Below are 21,737 nucleotides of genomic sequence, written 5' to 3'. Positions count from 1 at the left end.
ATCTCACGCACCTTAACTCTTCTGGCGTACATCACCATATCATGGATTTTATCAATGATTTCTGGAGTCGTAACCTTCACAGGGCGTACAGAACGTTCAGCATCACTTGTGCCCATATGATCTCTCCGAAAATTTTGAAACCACTTATAAACTGTTCTGATCGAAGGTGCAGAGTCACCATAATGTATATCAAGCTTCTCTTAAGTATCCTAAGACGTTTGGCCTTTCATAAAGTAATGTTTAATCACCACACGAAATTCTTTTTCGTCCAAATTTTGACAATCACTCACTTCCTTGATTCACACTAAGGCCGAACACAAATAAATAGACCAATATGACTGAAACTTGGCGTGCGTTCTTTCCAAAGGTGCTACTAACTAAACATGACCTCGATACGCACCGGTGGTGCCATCTCTCGGACTTTGCACGGACTTTTCAAACGCCCCTCGTATTCGTAAAGTTAGACACATTTGTTCACAGCTAAATTAGAAGAGACAGTTCTGCTACACAGTGAAAAACGGTCAGTTACGCTAGTATCTGCTATAGCGCAAGTGTGCAACTTCAGCTGAGAATCTCGGGATTAGCCGGCCGCAGTGGCCGTGCGGTTAAAGGCGCTGCAGTCTGGAACCGCAAGACCGCTACGGTCGCAGGTTCGAATCCTGCCTCGGGCATGGATGTTTGTGATGTCCTTAGGTTAGTTAGGTTAGTTAGGTTTAACTAGTTCTAAGTTCTAGGGGACTAATGACCTCAGCAGTTGAGTCCCATAGTGCTCAGAGCCATTTGAATCTCGGGATTGAACGTGTTGCACCGATATCAATCGAGAGAAAACCTGCCTGCTCCCACTTCCACTGCAAATAGCTCCGAGATAGTGGGATTAGTTTACTACTGATATCCGCATTGCTTAGGCCATATTATGATATCCAGGTTTCTAGACAAGTGAAATTTCTCATTTAATTTCTCCAGAATTTTTATCTCCAACAAATCGCCACTACTTCAGTACGACTGTTCATCACATTCATCTTAACGTATAACCTTATCCATATTCTGTGCTACGTAGTCTGTCGTTGGAAGGTTCTCATACTTTCTGCAAGAACAGTTATGTCACCTGCGTGTCTTAAAATTTATACTTGTTCCTGATGCAGCTTCCCTTTGGATCTCAAGGTTTCTTTATTTTATTGCTTCTTCGAATGAGTTCGAAATGAAAGTTAAAGAACAGAGGCAGTCAGCTAGCTGCAAGAGTGCTTTGACGCATTATTTTTCTCCGGTATTTGAACCAAGTGACGGAATTTCTAAACATTAAATTAGCAAATGAATATTGTTTCATTCTCACTGAGCAATGGTCATTGTTGATGGGGGTGGGCATTCTTCCTATTGCATCTCATACGCATGTAATAAGAACGTAAAGATTTCAAATATCAAATTGGCTCCTGAAATTTTTACCACTCACGAGCCGTAGTAATTTAACACCACTATCAGGTCTGTGGGAACCGTATCTGACAGAAGCGAGAGTAGCAGATTCACAGATCGGAGGCAATGGCCATATCATACGTAATATGTGCTTGCTTAAAATAATCGTAAGTCACTGCTAAATGATACGCATATAATCTCAGGGACTCGGTTTGCTTATAGCAGAATGAAATAAATGGCTGAACACGATTTGCTTTCGGCACTTTGCGTCTCTTTACCACGATCTGCGGAGCTCACAATTCTAGCTAGCTTTTCTGAGATAAACTCTACAAAAATCATAAATCATGCACCACTTAATAATTGCTGGGAATGCATTTCCATTTAAATGAAACATAAATACAACACTTTTTAACAAGATAATTATAAATCAAAACTAATTCTACCACAGAGGGAAAGAGGGAAAAACACAAAATACGTCTGCTCGGTTCGCTGGAGACAAGAGAAAAGAGCACAGTTTGCAGACCATTAGAACTTGCCGAGTTAAAGGAGCGAGCGATGTGGCGTAGTGGTTAGCCCCACTGGGAGTTGTATTCTGGAGGACGACTGTTCAAAGCCGCGTCCGGCCATCCTGATTTAGGTTTTCTGTGATTTCCCTGAATAGCTCTAAGCAAGTGGCGGGATGGTTCCTTTGAAAGGAAACTGCCAATTTCCTTCCCCATCCTTGAAACATTCCGTACTTGGGTTCCGTGTCTAATTACCTCGATGTCGACGGGACATCGAACACTGATCTTCCCTAAAACTAAACTCCACCCGAACAGGTCATGCACGCCCAACGGCACCGACCGGCCGCCGTGTCATCCTCAGACCACAGGCGTCAGTGGATGCGGATATGGAGGGGCATGTCGTCAGCACACCACTCTCCCGGCCTATGTCAGTTTTCGAGACCAGAACCGCTACTTCTCAATCAAGTGGCTCCACAGTTTGGTTCACAAGTGCTGAGTTCACCCAGCTTGTCAACAGCGCTCGGCAGACTGGACGGTCACCCATCCAAGTGCTAGCCCAGCCCGACAGCGCTTAACTTCGGTGATCCGACGGGAACCGGTGTTACCACTGCGGCAAGGCCGTTGGCACTAATTTTCCTTCTTTCCTGCCGTTTCGGTTAAAAGGATTTCATCAGCCGATGACGTAACGTAAGTAGCGGCAACTCGAGAAATGTGGAAGCATCTAGCGACCATCATCAGTACTCTATGTCCGCCACTCGTGGTCTCGCGGTAGCGTTCTCGCTTCCCGAGCACGGGGTCCCGGGTTCGATTCCCGGCGGGGTCAGGGATTTTCACCTGCCTCGAGATGACTGGGTGTTTGTGTTGTCCTCATCATTTCATCATCATCCAGGAAGGTGGCGAAATTGGACTGAGCAAAGATTGGGTAATTGTACGGGCGCTGATAACCACGCAGTTGAGCGCCCCACAAACCAATCATCATCATCATCATCAGTACTCTATTTCAACATAATATGCATGTCACATATACATTGCGGACTGTTATGCTCGGACTGCAGGACCTAGCACCTAAGTAATTGTGAGCACGAGATCGTAATTACGACAACAACCACAGAAAAAAATCACGTAAACCATGCGTCAAGAACCTATTATAAAAATCAGTGGACGCCACGCAGAAGACATCGCTCACCGACACATCCAAACCTTTATACAAAGGAATTTATAGTAAAGTAGCAGATGGGGGCAGCAATAGACTTCGCCACGTCATATCAGCATCAGTCCGAATCGGTAGTCTGCACTATGGCGGTACAGAAAAACTGTGCACCCACACCATCTTTCCACACGTGCTGTAACGGACACGTGGCTACGAAGTGCTCACTTCTTAATCTTGGGAAGAAACATAATTCGTGCCGACAGACAAGACAGAGGAAGTTCACTTTTATTAAAGGAATGTTCTATACTACTTAACTAGCTAACGTAACTCTAGAGTACATAAGCCTTGTAAAACTTAACGATTCCAGCAGGGTATAAAACAGAACATTTTGTACTTAATTTAGTATGTAACATACCACTGGACACCTAATAATTGTAATGAATACTGTATAGCCCATAAATTATAACTTCCTGTAAAGAAAGGTGGAGTGGTAAAAAAATGGTTCAAATGGCTCTGAGCACTATGGGACTTAACATCTGTGGTCATCAGTCCCCTAGAACTTAGAACTACTTAAACCTAACTAACCATGCCCGAGGCAGGATTCGAACCTGCGACCGTAGCAGTCCCGCGGTTCCGGACTGAGCGCCTAGAACCGCTAGACCACCGCGGCCGGCGGTGGAGTGGTAAACCTTTAGTGTGGTTTAGTAGCAATGTAACACTTCCCCCCCATTAGTGTTCTTGGGTTAAATAGCTTAACAGTTAAAATTTTATATACTGCAAGCGGTACAGTCAATGTGACCATGGCGAAAGATCAGTTGAGAGAGGATGTAATCACAGTAACAGATGTCCAAATACTAGTACGCGATTTTAATACGCATCACTCAGCATCGGCTACGAAGGTGGACACGGACAGAATAGATGAGCTGTTACTGTAGCTGTAATGACAGATGTAGAGAACACACCTTCGTTCAATGAAGGCTGAGCTATCGGTAAAGCCCCTGCACCTAACCGGTGAGAAAGTGCTCTGCCTTGTGTTTCGTTTTGACTTCCTTGAGACAATATTTCAGTTTAAAGATAACATTCTAAGCACTCTGTAGAAACAACACAGAATTCGCTTTAAATCGATTTAGGGAAAGTTGATACAGATTATGTTTTTGTTGTTTTCCTAAATAACTTAACCCGAATTGCTGTATGATCCCTTAAAAATGGAGTAAGACAATTGCCTACCCTACACTTGTTCAATCCGATCTCCGTCTCTGAACGTCGTTAATAATGAGACGATCCCTGTCTCCCTTCTTCCTTCTTGTTCTTCACTATTACGCGCAATTTGATAACCAACAGACGAAAGCTGTATCTTGTGGTACCTGGAACCCTTCAAATTCTATCACGCCTGTGATAATTGGGTTCATCCTCACCAAACACAGGGTCCGCTGAAGGCTTGTGAGCAGGAGGAATGCCTGCGCAAACAAAGAGGCTTTCTGCTGTATTAAGGCTAGGAACTGTCCTTGGATAACAATTCTGAAGAGACAAATCACGCATCAGTTATTTGTCGCACTATATCTGCCATAAGCAGATATTCAAAAATACGACCAACCAAGTGGAGTGCACACTCAGCACCAGCAGAAGACTGATTTGCATTTTGCACTGTTTGGTCATGTATCTTTCCACTGAAGGTGTTAGACCTGTGCTTTGTCCTCGACTTAAAAAACTAGCTCACTCAGCCTATTACGACTGAACAGCACTCAACAAATCGGACGAAGATCAGAATATGTAAAGATGGTAGAGAAGTGATTATAAAAGTGCCGGCCGGGATGGCCGAGCGGTTCTAGGCACTACAGTCTGCAGTCTGGAACCGCGCGACCGCTACGGTCGCAGGTTCGAATCCTGCTTCGGGCATGGATGTGTGTGATGTCCTTCGGTTAGTTAGGTTTAAGTAGTTCTAAGTTCTAGGGGACTGATGACCTCAGAAGTTAAGTCCCATAGTACTCAGAGCCATTTGAACCAATTTGATTATAAAAAATAAGAAAATGAGTAATTATAAACCAAGATACCTTCACCGTAGCTGTGAAGGTAGCCTCCGACAGTAAAAGGTAGATGACTAGTGTATTACAAATGCCACGGTTTGGTTGTGGTATAGAGACAGACCAGCAACTACGGTATCTTCAAAATTAAGTAATAGTAATGATAGTGGAGAACTCGAGAAAACATGTTCGTAGTAAGAAGGGTAAAACGCAGACTGTTATCCGAGTACGAGTAGTATATGGAAGGAGCAATGAAGAAGGTACAAATAATTTCACAAAAGGAATGAAAGTGTAGCAGGTACATAAACTAACGCTATGATTCGTATACGACACAGATCCTCCGGCTTGAAAATAAGGAAGAACTATCAACGGATGGGTCATCAACTGAAATTGAAACGTTTGAGACCTGGCATGATGGTGAACAGATCGGTAATCAGGAAAAAAGATACACCGCCAATCCTGCTCCCTATTTCTAGTGAGCCTGGACGATGGAAATTCTTTCTGCCACCCTAACTCGAATTTACAACCTTCAAACTCCACTCCAGAGTGGCATTCTGGTTTGGGCGCATCGGCCACAAAGATGATAAAATCTATACTACATTGCGATTGCAACAGTCACAGAGAAATTACAAACTCATTTCAGCTTAGGTGAAAGCAATAACCATGTAAAGATTTATCTTACATAGCAACATCACCTTTCAGCAGAGGTTTATCATCAGTATTTGTGAAAGTGCAAGTACAACGGCAAAGGCCAGAAGAAATTCTACATGGTCAAATGAAAGATATGGAACACTCTACTGTGTTCATAAAAGGGCAATAGAACTAGATGTTTCCAGCGAAACTGTTACGTCCTATTCCTAGAAAGAAATTTATAATGACTCTCTTAAGCTCAAGAGATACATTTATGTGACTTTAGGATGAAGAGGACACTGCAACAGAAAAAGGTTATATAATTATTTTATCTGACAAAATTAATTATCTTGTCACTTATCTCTTTCGTATTCACTCATGTTGCTTTTTCAGAAGTGTTGTACATAAACACTGATACACAGCGGCGTGGTCAGGTTTACTGATGAAAGAGTTGGCCTACGAACGGCAGAAGGCTTGCCTTGCCCCCCGTTTACGACTGCAGAGGGGTAAGAGCGATGAGGGTAAAAAGGCAGCCCATAGTAAAATGGGTCAGCTTAACGTGGACAAACTGTGCCTCTGAGGGCTGAATTACTCTGTGTTGTGTGTTCAAGTTTTGGTGGTATTACACACTTCTTCACGTGTGTGAAGAAATTTTTAAAGAAATAAGGGTAATTCGGATAACAAACTGAACACCATATATACACTCATGCTCATAAATTAAGGATAATACTGATACATTGTGAAACAACGCTCTGATGGGCGGTTTGCGGGTTTAAATCACCTCGGGGTATGACCATGCGGTGCATTTGACCTGCGGTCGTCGCACGATTGCGCTGGCAACAGTCCACATACACAGAGGTTTGTTGGTGCATGTCAGAGTACGGTGCATCGAGTAAGTGTGCAGACGTTTTCAGACAAGCTAATGGTGACTGTGTGTTGAAAATGGCTCAAAGAACACACATTGATGACGTTATGTGGGGTTGAATACTAGGGCGACTGGAGGCTGGACAAACGCAGAGGTCGTAGCACGGGCTCACCGTGTGCCACAAGGTGTGACCTCAAGATTATGGCAACGGTTCCAGCAGACAGCAAACGTGTCCAAGCGTTACAGCACGGGACGTCCATAGTGTACAACATCACAAGAAGACCGATATCTCACCATCAGTGTCCGCAGGCGGCCATGGAGTACTGCAGGTAGCCTTGCTCGTGGCCTTACCGCAGCCACTGGAACAGTTGTCTCCAGACACACAGTCTACACACGACTGAACAGATATGGTTTATTCTCCCGGAAACCTGCAAGGAGCATTCCACTGACCCCTGGTCACAGGAGAGCCCGTAAAGCCTGGCGTCAAGAACACAGTACGTGGTCACTGGAACAGTGGGTCCAGGTTATGTTCACGGTCGAATCCAGGTATAGTCTGAACAGTGATTCTCGCCGAGTTTTCATCTGGCGTGAACCAGGAACCGGATACCAACCCGTTAATGTCCTTGAAAGGGACCTGTATGGAGGTCGTGGTTTGATGGTATGGGGTGGTATTATGAATAGTGCACGTACACCCCTGCATAGCTTTGACAGAGGAACTGTAACACGTCAGGTTGCTCCAGTATGTCCGCCTTTTCAGGGGTGCAGTGGGTCCCACCTCCCTCCTGATGGATGATAACGCACGGCCCCACGGAGCTGCCATCGCGGAGGAGTACCTTGAAACAGAAGATATCAGGCGAATGGGGTGGCCTGCCTGTTCTCCAGACCTAAACCTCACACGCCTGGGATGCTCTCGGTCGACGTATCGCTGCACGTATTCAAACCCCTAGGACACTTCAGGAGATCCGACAGGCACTGGTGCAAGAATCGGAGGCTATACCATAGCAGCTGCTCGACCACCTGATCCAGAGTATGCCAACCCGTTGTGCGGCCTGTGTATGTGTACTTGGTGATATTATCCCATATTGATGTAGAGGTACATGTGCAGGAAACAGTGGCGTTTTGTAGCACATGTGCCGGCCGCGGTGGTCTAGCGGTTCTAGGCGCTCAGTCCGGAACCGCGCGACTGCTACGGTCGCAGGTTCGAATCCTGCCTCGGGCATGGATGTCCTTAGGTTAGTTAGGTTTAAGTAGTTTTAAGTTCTAGGGGACTGATGACCACAGATGTTAAGTCCCATAGTGCTGAGAGCCATTTGAACCATTTTTTTTTTTTTAGCACATGTGTTTCGGGACGGTTTTCTCAACTTATCACCAATACCGTGGACTAACAGATCTGTGTCGTGTGTGTTCCCTATGAACCTAGGCTATTAGCGCCAGTTTTGTGTAGTGCCACGTTGTGTGGCACCACATTTTGCAATTACCCTTAATTTATGAGCATGAATGTATTTTAATGCGAAAGTTTGTGTGTGATTATGTTTATTACTCCCTCACGCTGAAGAGGCTGGACGGATTTGCAAGAAATATGGAATGGACTTAGCTTATACACTGAATTAACACACAGACTACTTCTAAAATGTGTAGTACTAGATATTTATTGATTTGAAGAATACGCGAAATGTGAAACAATAATTACTCTTAGCAAAAGCTGTTTCCTCTTTGACTTTTGAACTGTATCGAAGTTGTGAAAATGCTTTTATTGTTTTTACGTCCTACATAAGCGGTTCCCATCTTTTTAGTTTTGCAGACCACCTATTTTGTAAATAAAATTCAGTGGCCAGTAACTAAATACAAAAGTAAAAAAAAAAAAAAAAAAAAAAAAAAATACAGACACACACATATACAAACACACACACACACACAGTATGTTTTGCGCGCGCGCGCGCGCGCGTGTATATGTGTGTGTGTGTGTGTGTGTGTGTGTGTGTGTGTGTGTGTGTGTGTCAGAGAGAGAGAGAGAGAAAATTCAATTACTATAACATACATTGCAAGAAAGACTGAAAAACATTTTTTTTTCCCGTAAAGCTGAAAATTTAAAACCCAGTGGGCATGTTGAAAAAGAAGGGATTGGGATTTTTGAAATTATATGTCTCCCACGGGAAAATCAATATCTGTATTAAAATGGTAATTTTTTCTTACCTCAGATCACTGTCTACGTTAATTCTATTCCTGCAGTTATTTTTTAAAAAAAAAGTACAGTCTAAAAGGTTCGTTCGCATAGATAATTTCTCGAAAAGCTCTCCAAGTATCTCAGTCAATAGTAACATAGCAAAATCTCCACGGCGACTGAGCTAACGCCCTCAACACGCGTTCGAGAGACACCGGTTCAGTTCTTGGGACGGCCAAACACAAAGCGGTTTTCTGCGGTCACCCAGGTCACTCCATGCAATGCCGGGATAGTTAGTTAAAAGGGCCATGGTTACTTCCTTCCCCTCCACTAGTAAGAAATTCGCGCAAAGCTTTGTCTCTGATAATCTTAGCCGTGAACGGGACGTAAAACACAGTCGTCCTCCCTTCTTCTTGCGTCACGATATTAAACAAGCAAAATTCAAGCGAGTCGTTCTTGTGGCCACTTGTCTCCGAAGAACTACGAACTCTGAAACATCCCCTTAGAAAAATTATGAATGACAATGCTCGTAAACCTCTTCGTTATTTGATTTTCAAACAGCTGAGCAAAACTGAACGTTCTCAGACATTTCTCTCTTTACTTATTCTGATCAACACTAAACTGACACACCATATTTTTAGCGTAACACAATCTGACTTTCAATAATCCCTACAAAAGAACGGCCCTGACTAACAATATCCTATACCTTTCATGAATCACTTACCTCACAAAAATCTTCGTTACTTGAACTACTGCAATACAGCGAGCGCCAATACTGCCAGCTATATAAAAGATTTTAACTACTGAAGGCACTAAGTACTGATAGGCATAGTTTGGAAATCAAAGATTTTGAGGAAGAACAAACAATGTGGCCGGCCGGAGTGGCCGAGCGGTTCTAGGAGCTTCAGTCTGGGACCGCGCGACCGCTACGGTCGCAGGTTCGAATCCTGCCTCGGGCATGGATGTGTGTCATGTCCTTAGGTTAGTTAGGTTTAAGTAGTTCTAAGTTCTAGAGGACTGCCGCAGGGGATTAGCCGAGCTGTCTGAGGCGCTGCAGTCATGGACTGTGCGGCTGATCCCGGCGGAGGTTCGAGTCCTCCCTCGGGCATGGGTGTGTGTATTTGTCCTTAGGATAATTTAGATTAAGTAGTGTGTAAGCTTACGGACTGATGACCTTAGCAGTTAAGTCCCATAAGATTTCACACACATTTGAACATTTTTTGATCTAGGGGACTGACGACCTCAGAAGTTAAGTTCCATAATGCTCAGAGCCATTTGAACAATCAATGTATTTACCTTAATAGTGTTCAAAAGTCATAATATATATCAGTTCATGACATCCAGTCTTACAAATTTCCTTAGAAACGGACACACGTCCAGATCGTCCGCTCTCAAAACTCTGCAATTTCTCTCTCCACATCCACCACTGCTGGCGGCTCACCTCCAACTGCGCAACGCTACGCGCTGTTCACATCCAACTGCCCAACATTACAGCAGCAAATATTCCAACAATACAAATCAGCCACAGACTGCACACAGCACAGTCAGTGATTTTCAAACAGAGCGCTACGTGGCGTTACCAGCATAAAAACCTAAACAGCCTACTTACAACTCGACAAATTACGATCGGATTGTAGCATGTCGTGTGTTTACGCCACGAGCAGCCATTCAAGGCCGCACGCCACCCGTGTAGCGCAGTCTGTATTGGTGTGCAGTTCCAATCGCCTGGCGGCACACGATACTGAAAATTTTTTAACACAAAAAATACTGGCAGTTAGTCTTAGCAGCTACTTTTGATCAATTGTTTCCGTCTTTTAACAAAAAAGAAAAAAAACTGCGTAGGTATAGATCATTCCCTTGTATGTGTATAAGACAGCGATAGGGCATTTCAACTCTTATATTATTCTGTACTGACTGACGAGTGAAACCCCTGAAGCTCCAAATAATTTCTATCTTGTCTTGGACTTACCGCCAGCGCTCACAGCCCAGCGCCCGCTGCCCACGGCCCACAATTGAGCTACGGCCCATGGGTTGCGAACAGCTGTCCTACATAATACGATTACGAATACGATGTTTGTGCAATCCTCAAAGTGTTTAATCCATACTTCCACACAAGCACGTAGCATTTTAGCCGCCGCGTGTCAGGCGTATCTTGTATATAGCTTCTGAGCCGCGTGAAGACTCACAACAACGGTGTCAACAGTCGTGACGATCTGTCTCATCTTTGTTACCCTCTGCGACATCAGAGCGCCAAGCGGGCAGCAAATGACACATCGGAGTACTTTACCGGATGAGTATAAATAAACGTTAGCGCCAAAGAAACTGGCATCGGCATGCATATTCAAATATAGAGATTTGTAAACAGGCAGACAAACGGAAATGTTTGGCTAGGGCCTCCCGTCGGGTAGACCGATCGCCTGGTGCAAGTCTTTTGAATTGACGCCACTTCGGCGACTTGTGCGTCGATGGAGATGAGATGATGATGATTAGTACAACACAACACCCAGTCCCTGAGGGGAGAAAAATCTCCGACCCAGCTGGGAATCGAACCCGGGACCCTTGGCACAGATGTGCGTCGCGCTGACCACTCAGGTGTCGGGGGGATTAAACAGGCAGAATACGGCGCTGCCGTCGGCTAAGACAAGTGTCTGGCGCAGTTGTTAGATCGGTTACTGTTGCTACAATGGCAGGTTGTCAAGATTTAAGTGAGTTTGAACGTTGTATTATAGTCGGCGCACGAGTGATGGGACACAGCAGCTCCGAGATAGCGGTGAAGTGGGGATTTTGCTGTACAACCGTTTCATGAGTATACTGTGAATATCAGGAATCCGGCAAAACATCAAATGTCCGACATCGTTGCAGCCGGAAAAAGATCCTGCAAGAACGGGTTCAACGACGACTGAAGAGAATCGTTCAAAGTGACAGAAGTGCAACCCTTCCGCAAATTGCTGCAGATTTCAATGCTGGGCCATCAACAAGCGTCAGCGTGCGAACCATTCAAAGAAATTTCATCGATACGGGATTTTGGAGCCAAAGGCACACTCATGTACCCTTGATGACTCTGCACGCACAAAGCTTTACGTCTCGCCTGGGCCCGTCAACATCAACATTGGACTGTTGATGATAGGAAACATGTCGCCCGGTCGGACAAGTATAGTTTCAAATTGTATTGAGCGGATGGACGTGTACGGGTATGGAGAGAACCTCATGAATCCATGGACTCTGCATGTCAGCAGGGGACTGTTCAAGCTGGTGGAGGGTCTGTAATGGTGTGGGATGTGTGCAGTTGGAGTGATATGGGACCCCTGATAGGTCTAGATCCGACTCTGACAAGTGACACGTACGTGAGCATCCTGTCTGATCAGCTGCATCCATTCATGTCCATTGTGCATTCCGACGGATATGGGCAATTCCAGTAGGACAATGCAACACCCCACACGTCCAAAATTGCTACAGAGTTGCTCCAGGAACACTCCGCTGCCCACAAAACTCCCCAGACACGAACATTATTGAGCATATCTGGGATGCCTTGCAACGTGCTGTTCAGAAGAGATCTCCACCCCATCGTACTTCTACGAATTTATGGACAGACCAGCACGATTCATGGTGTCAGTTCCCTCCAGCACTGCTTCAGACATTAGTCGAGTCCATTCCAAGTCGTGCTGCGGCACTTCTGCGCTTCCGCGGGGTCCCTACACGATATTTAGGCAGCTCTACCAGTTTCTTTAGCTCATCAGTGTACTACAGTTTATATTGATTTGTAACGTAGTTATTACAACAGGGGGCGTATGTAGGGCCAAAAAATCGACAATAACTAAAAACTGACACCAAATTTGTCTTTCTTTTTAGTTTCCTAAGAACCTTGGGGAGTATGAGGTAGTACATTACAGGACAGTTTATTTACGATTCTCTTGTAATGTATAGATATTTACTGAAGAATGCTGTTTACCTTCGATAACAAATAATTTATAGTAAACACCAAGAAGACCTTCCTTTCCGTAGGAAGAATCGCAGATCAGCCCAACAAAGCGAAGTTTTGTTGCCTACACTTCTTACAAAAATATTTGTGTACCACCAGAAAGTGGAGTGAATGTGTAAGAATGGGCAAATAATTAGACTCCATAAAATGTTTTTTAAGTTTCAATGAAAGTGACTACCATAATAAGGACAAGAACAGAAATATACGCTTCTTATGCATGAAATATGTATTTATATTCTCTTGCCAGCGGAGTATGCTGCGATTTCGAAAGTATTTCGTCATGAATAAGTTGCAGCTTTTGTCACTGAATTAGTGAAATCCGGCAGTTTTTGCATTTATTTCTCACAAATTCAAGTCTCTTGGTAATTTACTATTGCACGGAAACGAAAAATATAACAATTATTTCGTTAATTACGTAAAAATAATTTAAAACATACATTATCCTTACGACACACTTGAGTAGTGTTGGCAGACGTCCCATATTTCCGACAGAATTTTAAACGCCCTGTCGGAACGGGGCTCTATCCCGTATTTCAACCTTGTACGACTATTATTGCAAAATCTTTCGCGCTACAGCTGGCAAGTCCCTATTATCTACGCGCATACCGCTTAAAGATACTACCAGCTTGGCCATCAGTCTATGATAGCGCCGGGCGGGGTCGATATTTACCGATTCCCACTCTCTCTTGCGGCGCCGCGCGTCTCTGTTTGCCTCTGTGTGTTTTCATTCTTCTGTTTGTTTATTATCCGTCACACTTAGTTTCAACAATTTTGTTTTTAACATTTTCTTTCGTTTGCTAACTCGTTTAAATGCTATGTCAAGATGTTTTAACAATACTGGAAGGATTTTTTAATTTGGTTCTTGATTGTCATTCTAGTTTAAAACTTCGTTGTTTTGCGAGAACTGCTGAGTGTTGAACGTGTTGCGCCTGTGAGTTATTTACAAAATTATAGACAAAATGAGTGATTTAAGTAACAGTGACACAGATAATTTGTCTAGAAGTGGTGGAATACCTTATCAGAGCCGGCCGATGTGGCCGTTCGGTTCTAGGCGCTTCAGTCTGGAACCGCGTGACCGCTACGGTCGCAGGTTCGAATCCTGCCTCGGGCATGGATGTGTGTGGTGTCCTTAGCTTAGTTAGGTTTGAGTAGTTCTAAGTTCTAGGGGACTGATGACCACAGCAGTTAAGTCCCATAGTGCTCAGAGCCATTTGAACCATTTGAACCTTATAAGAAATAGTCCGAACTGGGAAAATAGTTATTCCTGGTTAAGACAAGTAAAACCAAAGTTGTACAAAGCGTACTGTCGCCTGTGCTATAAATATTTCTGGTGTGATCATGGAGGCGTTGCTGATGTAAAGCAGCATGCATCTACTAAATGTCCCATGATAATGATGATGATGATGATTGGTTTGTGGGGCGCTCAAATGCGCTCATCAGCGCCAATACCAAGTCCCAATTTTTACACGGTCCAATTTTGCAACTGTCACGAGTGATGATGAAATGACGAGGGCAACACAAACACACAGTGCCGGGGCAGAGAAAATCCCCAACCCGGCCGGGAATCGAAACCGGGACCCCGTAATCCAGAGGCGGCAACGCTAGTCACTAGACCACGAGCTGCGGACTAAATGTCACATTACTGCTATTAGCACTAGAGCATCAAGTACCTTGCCCAAAAATATTTCTCGTAGCCTGAGCCATCTGCCTCGGAGACGGACAAGATTGCCGCTGAAGAACTCGTATCTATCATACGGTAAAGAATTCTCTTAGATACAATAGTACGGTTTGTCACACGAATTATTACTATATATGCTCAAAGTTTTAGCTGCGGAAGAGCAAAAGCGGAACCTATTGTATGCAAAGTATTGGCCAAAGAATCTGTTAAAAATACATTAAAGAGCATCAAAGTAAAAAAATCTATACTTTTCAATAGCGACGGGTGTAAGTAGTAAAAAAAAACAGAAAAATGTTTCAAAATTGCTTACGATTCTTTGATTATGATACTGGGGTTGTAAATCGTCTACTGGAATTTGTAGAATGTAACAGTGAATGAGCATATCAAGTTTAAGAACTGACACACTGGTGAAGAATGGATTGTCTTTGAACAAAGTTCCAGCACACGCCGCTGACAACCTTAACGTAAACTTCGGCAGCACCCATTCCGTTTATATGCTTCTTTTTGCTGAAGAAGACAAAAAAATTTAGCGTAATTATAGTTTCTAAATAACGTAATGGTTTCAGTAGAAAGAACAATGAAGAAGACTGAACCAGATTCTCTGTCAGGTGTTGAGATGCAGCATGCTGACATGCACGGGATTCGCGAAAAATTGAGCAAAACATAAACTACAATTTTTTCGGAAGTAAGACAAGTGAAACAATGGGTGAATTAAGCACTAACGCAAAAAGTATCAATTCGGAACGATTTTCTAACGTTCTACACCAATATTTTAGGATATTTGTTACCACGATATGATTTCTCAGCAAACAACATCCTTCCCAAGATGCTGTTTTTAAACATATCACCAATACATTACGACACGACTTTCAAAAAGCTGCGGAAGTTTTAAGGATCGATCAATTAAACATGGACTCCTTATACGAAGAATTTCAAGTAATTAAAAGAAGCCTGGATATTGCACTGTCTTTTGATGACAAAAATAAGGGTACGATTGAGAAACTGAAGAAAATCATGGAAGTATTTTCCAAGAGTGAAATTCCTAATGTTTTTCAATTTTAGTATCCCTAGTTCCAGCTGCTTCGTAGAAAGTGTTTTTTCACAGATGGTATTAAAATAGGCTCAGCTACGAAATAAATGTACCCCGAATTCGATAAAAAGTGAATTAATGACCATTTTCAACTATATTACAATTGCATTGATTTTTTTAAATATGTAAAATCAAAGAAGAACATGTTAAAGCTTACACAGTCGTCATTAAAATATAGTAAAGACAAATGAAAAATAAAAAACTAACTTTATATTTCACTTGTCCCGGGTAAAAAAATGAAATCCCGTTATTTTTCCACAGTGTCGTGACTGGTCGCATCAGACTGTGTTTAAATGCTATACGACACAAGAGAGGTCATGCCTTTACACGTAGAACTTGGTAGGCTTTTGGTGAGGCTAGATTTGAGTATGTTGTACGAGGGTATCCGCTGGTAACAGGACACCCATGAGGGCAGATGTCGTTGCACGTACAAATATTATAAAATTTGCGGTGCACCGAACTAAAAATTGCTTATTTTCTTTCTTCGTCGAGTTAGTATATTCCTTATTCCTTCACGCTGAAGCGGCCGGAAAAATTTGGATGAGAAAAGTCTTCCATGAAAGTCGACTATCAAATGAATGCATTAAATTTGGCGTAGAGATTAGTTATTTCCGTTAAGTAGTCTTGTGAGTCGTGAGCGGCACGTATTCTCTCTCTCTCTCTCCCTCTCTCTCTCTCTCTCCCTCTCTCTCTCTCTCTCTCTCACCTTTCTTTTTTATAATGGGACGTGCGTGGTTTGTTGGGCCGCAAGTAACTGTTTAACCACGGGGCGCCGCAAGTAAATCATAATTACATTATTACTCTTGAACGTGCCGCTAGAGATCAAGGATCCCTTTTACTGAAATAATCGGAAAGTATCGCTTAACAAGCTACAAAATTTTGTCGTTGGGGTTCGTCTTCACATTTTATAACCAATAATAAAAAGTTCCTTATAAGCGACTTTAATTACATGGGCTAAGGTTGTGGTACAGTATCCCTACGTAACTTGAGATGGGCGCTATTACCGTTTGTGAAACAGGGCGCGGCCAACATCCTTCCTCACCTTTCACAAATCCAAGCTTTTGGGTGGAAGTGGGAGAGGGATACAGACTTAATTATCACTCCTTCCGGACTCAGAAAGAAGACCGTACTACATGGAAAGCCGCATCCATAACGCAGCGGTCTTTGACAACAAATTTGGTTTTTATGTGGGGAACTACAGACTATATGTTGTCTAATGAAATGTAATCAAACACTGTATCTTATGGAATATTAGAAGAGACTCTCAATAGTTTAGATTTTACCCAAACAGTTCGCAGAAAACTATCAACGCCTAAAGGTTCGTAGAACCATGTATTTAGATTACGTTTTTTTCTCTTTTTTTTACACTATTGCTGCCACGTGGATTTTGTCACCTGTGTGGATGAACTGAGAGGAGTCTGATGATCTTTCCGACACACTGACGCCGTGTGTCCTCAGAGGCAGTTATGGTGATAGAGGGCAGCAGCCGTTTTATGCAGAGCATCATGTGGGGAGCCCTGTTCGGAATACACAAAATGGAAAACACAGTCCGCCCGCAGCCGGGTAGGCTGCCACATACATATGTATGTATTTTGGCAAGTGCGTTGACAATGGACTGCCGGCTCACGCACACGCACACTTTCACGCATGATGCGTACACGCGCCCGCAGCATCGGCCGAGCGGCGCGACGCAAGAGAATGTGACCCGACGTTCCCACGGGCACCCTGGCGTCGGACTTCCGAGGGCCGTCCGTTTCTTCTTCTTCGGTAGGAAATGGCCGAGTGAAACCAGAGCTGGAACCACGCAGTCATGTCACATTCCACTGTTGAAGTCACGTATGACAGTAAAGTGGTGTTTACGTATCAGCCGGTTATGTGAAGTCAGTGCAGCTAGATCGACTGGCGTGAAGACCTGACAGAAAGGAGCTATCGCGTTTGTACATAGCGATGACTGCACCGGGAACGAAGCTGCGCGGTTCTTCGTCGTATCAGCACGGACTGTCCAAAGAACGGTGCACCACTAGCAGCCACGTACGAGGGGCGTTCAATAAGTAATGCAACCCATTTTTTTCTCGGCCTATTTCGGTTGAAATAACGCGGGATTTGCTGCGGGACATTGTGGAATATTGTCGCTTCAGTCCCTACAGTTCCGTCTGTAACGGAGGTGTGTTTCAAGCAGAGAGCTGTCACTGAGTTTCTTTTGGCGCAGATGTCCATAGGCGCTTTGCAGAATGTCTACGGAGACCTGGCAGTGAGCAAAAGCACGGTGCATCGTTGGGCGATCGTATGTCATCATCGCAAAAAGGTCGTACAAACCTGTCTCCCCCGGGCCGTCCGGCCACACACAGCTGTAACTTCGATGATCACAATCAAACACCTTGTAAGTAGGCTGTTTAGGTTTTTATGTTGGTAACGCCACGTACCGCTCTGTATGAAAATCACTGACTCTGTGGCTGGCTGGCATTGTTCGAATATTCGCTTGTGTAGTGTTGTGCAGTTGATGTGAACAGCACGTAGCATTGGGTAGTTGGCGGTGAGCCGCCAGCAGTGGTGGATGTGGGGAGAGAGATGCCAGAGTTTTGAGCGGACGATCTGGACGTGAGTCCATCAGAAAAAGGAAACTTGTTTAATTGCATGTCACAAAATTACATATATATTATGACTTTTGAACATTATTAAGGTAAATATATTGTTTGTTCTCTATCAAAATCTTTCATTTGCTAATTATGCCTTCAGTAGTTAGAATCTTTTATTTAGCAGGCAGTATTGGCGCTAGCTGTATTGCAGTAGTTCGAGTAATGAAGATTTTTGTGAGGTAAGTGAGTCATGAAAGGTATAGGTTATTGTTAGGGCCATTCTTTTATAGGGATTATTGAAAGTCGGATTGCGTTGCGCTTAAAATATTGTGTGTCAGTTTAGAGGTGATCAGAATAAGTAAAGAGAATACTGTTTGAATACGTTGAGTTTTGCTCAACTGTTTGAAAATCAAATATCGTAGAAGTTTACCAGCACAGTCATTTATTCACTACTGGCCATTAAAATTGCTGCACCAAAAAGAAATGCAGATGATAAACGGGTATTCATTGGACAAATGTATTATACTACAACTGACATGTGATTACATTTTCACGCAATTTGGGTGCATAGATTCTGAGAAATCAGTACCCATAACAGCCACCTCTGGCCGTAATAACGACCTTGATACGCCTGGGCATTGAATGGCGTGTACAGCTACAGCTGCCCATGCAGCTTCAACACGATACCACAGTTCATCAAGAGTAGTGACTGGCGTATTGTGACGAGCCAGTTGCTCGGCCACCATTGACCAGACGTTTTCAATTGGTGAGAGATCTGGAGAATGTGCTGGCCAGGGCAGCAGTCGAACATTTTCTGTATCCAGAAAGGGCCGTACAGGACCTGCAACATGCGGTCGTGCATTATCCTGCTCAAATGTAGGGTTTCGCAGGGATCGAATGAAGGGTAGAGCCACGGGTCGTAACACATCTGAAATGTAAGGTCCACTGTTCAAAATGCTGTCAATGCGGACAAAAGGTGGCCGAGACGTGTAACCAATGGCACCCCATACCATCACGCCGGGTGATACGCCAGTACGGCGATGACGAATACACGCTTCCAATGTGCGTTCACCGCGATGTCGCCAAACACGGATGCGACCATGATGATGCTGTAAACAGAACCTGGATTCATCCGAAAACATGACGTTTTGCCATTCGTGCACCCAGGTTCGTCGTTGAGTACACCATCGCAGGCGATCCTGTCTGTGATGCAGCGTCAAGGGTAACCGCAACCATGGTCTCCGAGCTGATAGTCCATGCTGCTGCAAACGTCGTCGAACTGTTCGTGCAGATGGTTGTTGTCTTGCAAACGTCCCCATCTGTTGACTCAGGGATCGAGACGTGGCTGCACGATCCGTTACAGCCATGCAGATAAGATGCCTGTCATTTCGACTGCTAGTGATACGAGGCCGTTGGGATCCTGCACGGCGTTCCGTATTACCATCCTGAACCCACCGATTCCATATTCTGCTAACAATTATTGGATCTCGACCAGCGCGAGCAGCAATGTCGCGATACGATAAACCGCAATCGCGATAGGCTACAATCCGACCTTTATCAAAGTCGGAAAAGTGATGGTACGCATTTCTCCTCCTTACACGAGGCATCACAACAACGTTTCACCAGGCAATGCCGGTCAAGTGCTGTTTGTGTATGAGAAAACGGTTGGAAACTTTCCTCATGTCAGCACGTTGTAGGTGTCGCCACCGGCGCCAACCTTGTGTGAATGCTCTGAAAAGCTAATCATTTGCATATCACGGTATCTTCTTCCTGTCGGTTAAATTTCACTTCTGTAGCACGTCATCTTCGTGGTGTAGCAATTTTAATGGCCAATAGTGTATTAGGATGCAGAATGTTCCCGACGGATCGCTGTACAGGCCGTGACCAAGTCATACTCCATTGCTCGCAACACTATGAAGCCAAGAGTAACACCGTTGTGCCTCTCCAAAACATTGGATGAACAGAACCTCTCCCCACGTTGCCGCCATAATGGCTAATGATGGTCATCCGGGGTAGTGGGAATCGCTATTCATCGCTGAACACAACGCGAAGCCATTCATTAGCAGGTCACGCATCTCTTCAAACGCAGGAGTTTGTGTTGTGGTGTTACCGGGAGCCTACGCATGGGACCGTAATTCACTCAAATGTGGTCGACCCCCGAAACCTTGACACCTGGTATTCCTACCTCGACGTTCCCATGCAGTTCAACATCGCGCCACTGTCACATCCAAATGCTCCACAGATACGGATATTGCACAGTTCGACAAGTCAGCCAAATGGAGACCGACAATGAGGCCAATTTCAGACTCCGTCAGTTGCTGAGAGCGCTGTCTCATACGAATACCCGCCATCTCCGTGTTCTTCGTAGTGACCACTCAACGACAGGTGGTGTTACCGTCCCTCATATAACCTACCAGGACTGATAAGATACACTAAACACGAACAAATCTAATGTACTCTAGTGGTCGTTCTGCCTGTCACAGAGAACTACAACTCTATAATCATTTACATACCCGCCGATGGTGTGTTCGTGTTCTAAGTTAAACTGAGGTGCGACCATGTCTTCTGGGTGCTTCACTTTTCGTCAGGCAGTGTATTTCGCTCCAGTTCTATAGCTGACGTGCGAACTCGATTCTTTTGTCGTTTATAAGAATGTGCTGCGTCGGCAACGCACATATAAGACAACAAGTGTCTGGTGCAGCTGTTACATCGGTTACTGCTGCTACAGTGACAGATTATCAAGACTGAACTGAATTTAAGCGTGGTGTTACATTCTGCGCACGAGCGATGGGACACACCATCTCCGAGGTAGCGACGAAATGGGTATTTTCCTGTACGACCATTTCACGAGTGTACCGTGAATATCAGGAATCAGGTAAAATATCAAATCACAGACGTCACTGCGACCAGAACAAGCTCCTACAAGTACGGGACCAACGACTACTGAAGAAAATCGTTCAACGTGACAGAAGTATAACCCATCCAAAAATTGCTGCAGGTTTCAACCCCGGGCCATCAGCAAGTGTCAGCGTGCGAAACATTCAACGGAACATCAGCGATACGCGCTTTCGGAGCCGAAGGCTCACTCGCGTACCCTTGATAACTGCGCGACGCAAAGCTTTACGCCTACCCTGGGCCCGTCAACACCGACACTGGACTGTTTATGACTGGAAACAAAATGGTTCAAATGGCACTGAGCACTATGGGACTTAACATCTGAGGTCATCAGTCCCCTAGAACTTAGAACTACTTAAACCTAACTAACCTAAGGACATCGCACATATCCATGCCCGAGGCAGGATTCGAACCTGCGACCGTACCGGTCGCGCGGTTCCAGATTGAAGCGCCTAGAACCGCTCGGCCACACCGGCCCCCCGACTGGGAACATGCTGCCTGGTCGGACGAGTCTCGTTTCATATTGTATCGAGCGGATGGACGCGTACGGGTATGGAGGCAACCTCATGAATACATGGACCCTGCATGTCAGCAGGGGACTGTTCAACCTGGTGGAGGCTCTGTAATGGTGTGGGGTGTGTGCGTTAGAGTGATATGGGACGCCTGATACGTCTAGATGCGACTCTGACAAGTGACACGTACATAAGCATCCTGTCTGACCACCTGCATCCATTCATGTCTGACGGACTCGGGCATTTCCAGCAGGACAATGCGACAACCCA

At 44.5% G+C, this 21,737-nt stretch overlaps 1 protein-coding gene and 1 pseudogene across 2 annotated transcripts in view; both read right to left on the bottom strand.

The window, feature by feature from the left end:
* LOC126185061 (tyrosine-protein phosphatase non-receptor type 13-like) overlaps nucleotides 1-21,737 on the bottom strand; it is a 226,336-nt gene that overhangs the window by 178,039 nt on the left and 26,560 nt on the right. The window lies entirely within an intron of this gene.
* Nucleotides 2,419-2,536, bottom strand: LOC126104921 (5S ribosomal RNA; annotated as a pseudogene).

Source organism: Schistocerca cancellata, chromosome 1 (assembly GCF_023864275.1).
Source record: "Schistocerca cancellata isolate TAMUIC-IGC-003103 chromosome 1, iqSchCanc2.1, whole genome shotgun sequence".
NCBI lineage: Eukaryota > Metazoa > Arthropoda > Insecta > Orthoptera > Acrididae > Schistocerca > Schistocerca cancellata.
The sequence above is the reverse complement of the archived record's forward strand: the minus strand, read 5'-3'. Positions and strand labels throughout refer to the sequence as shown.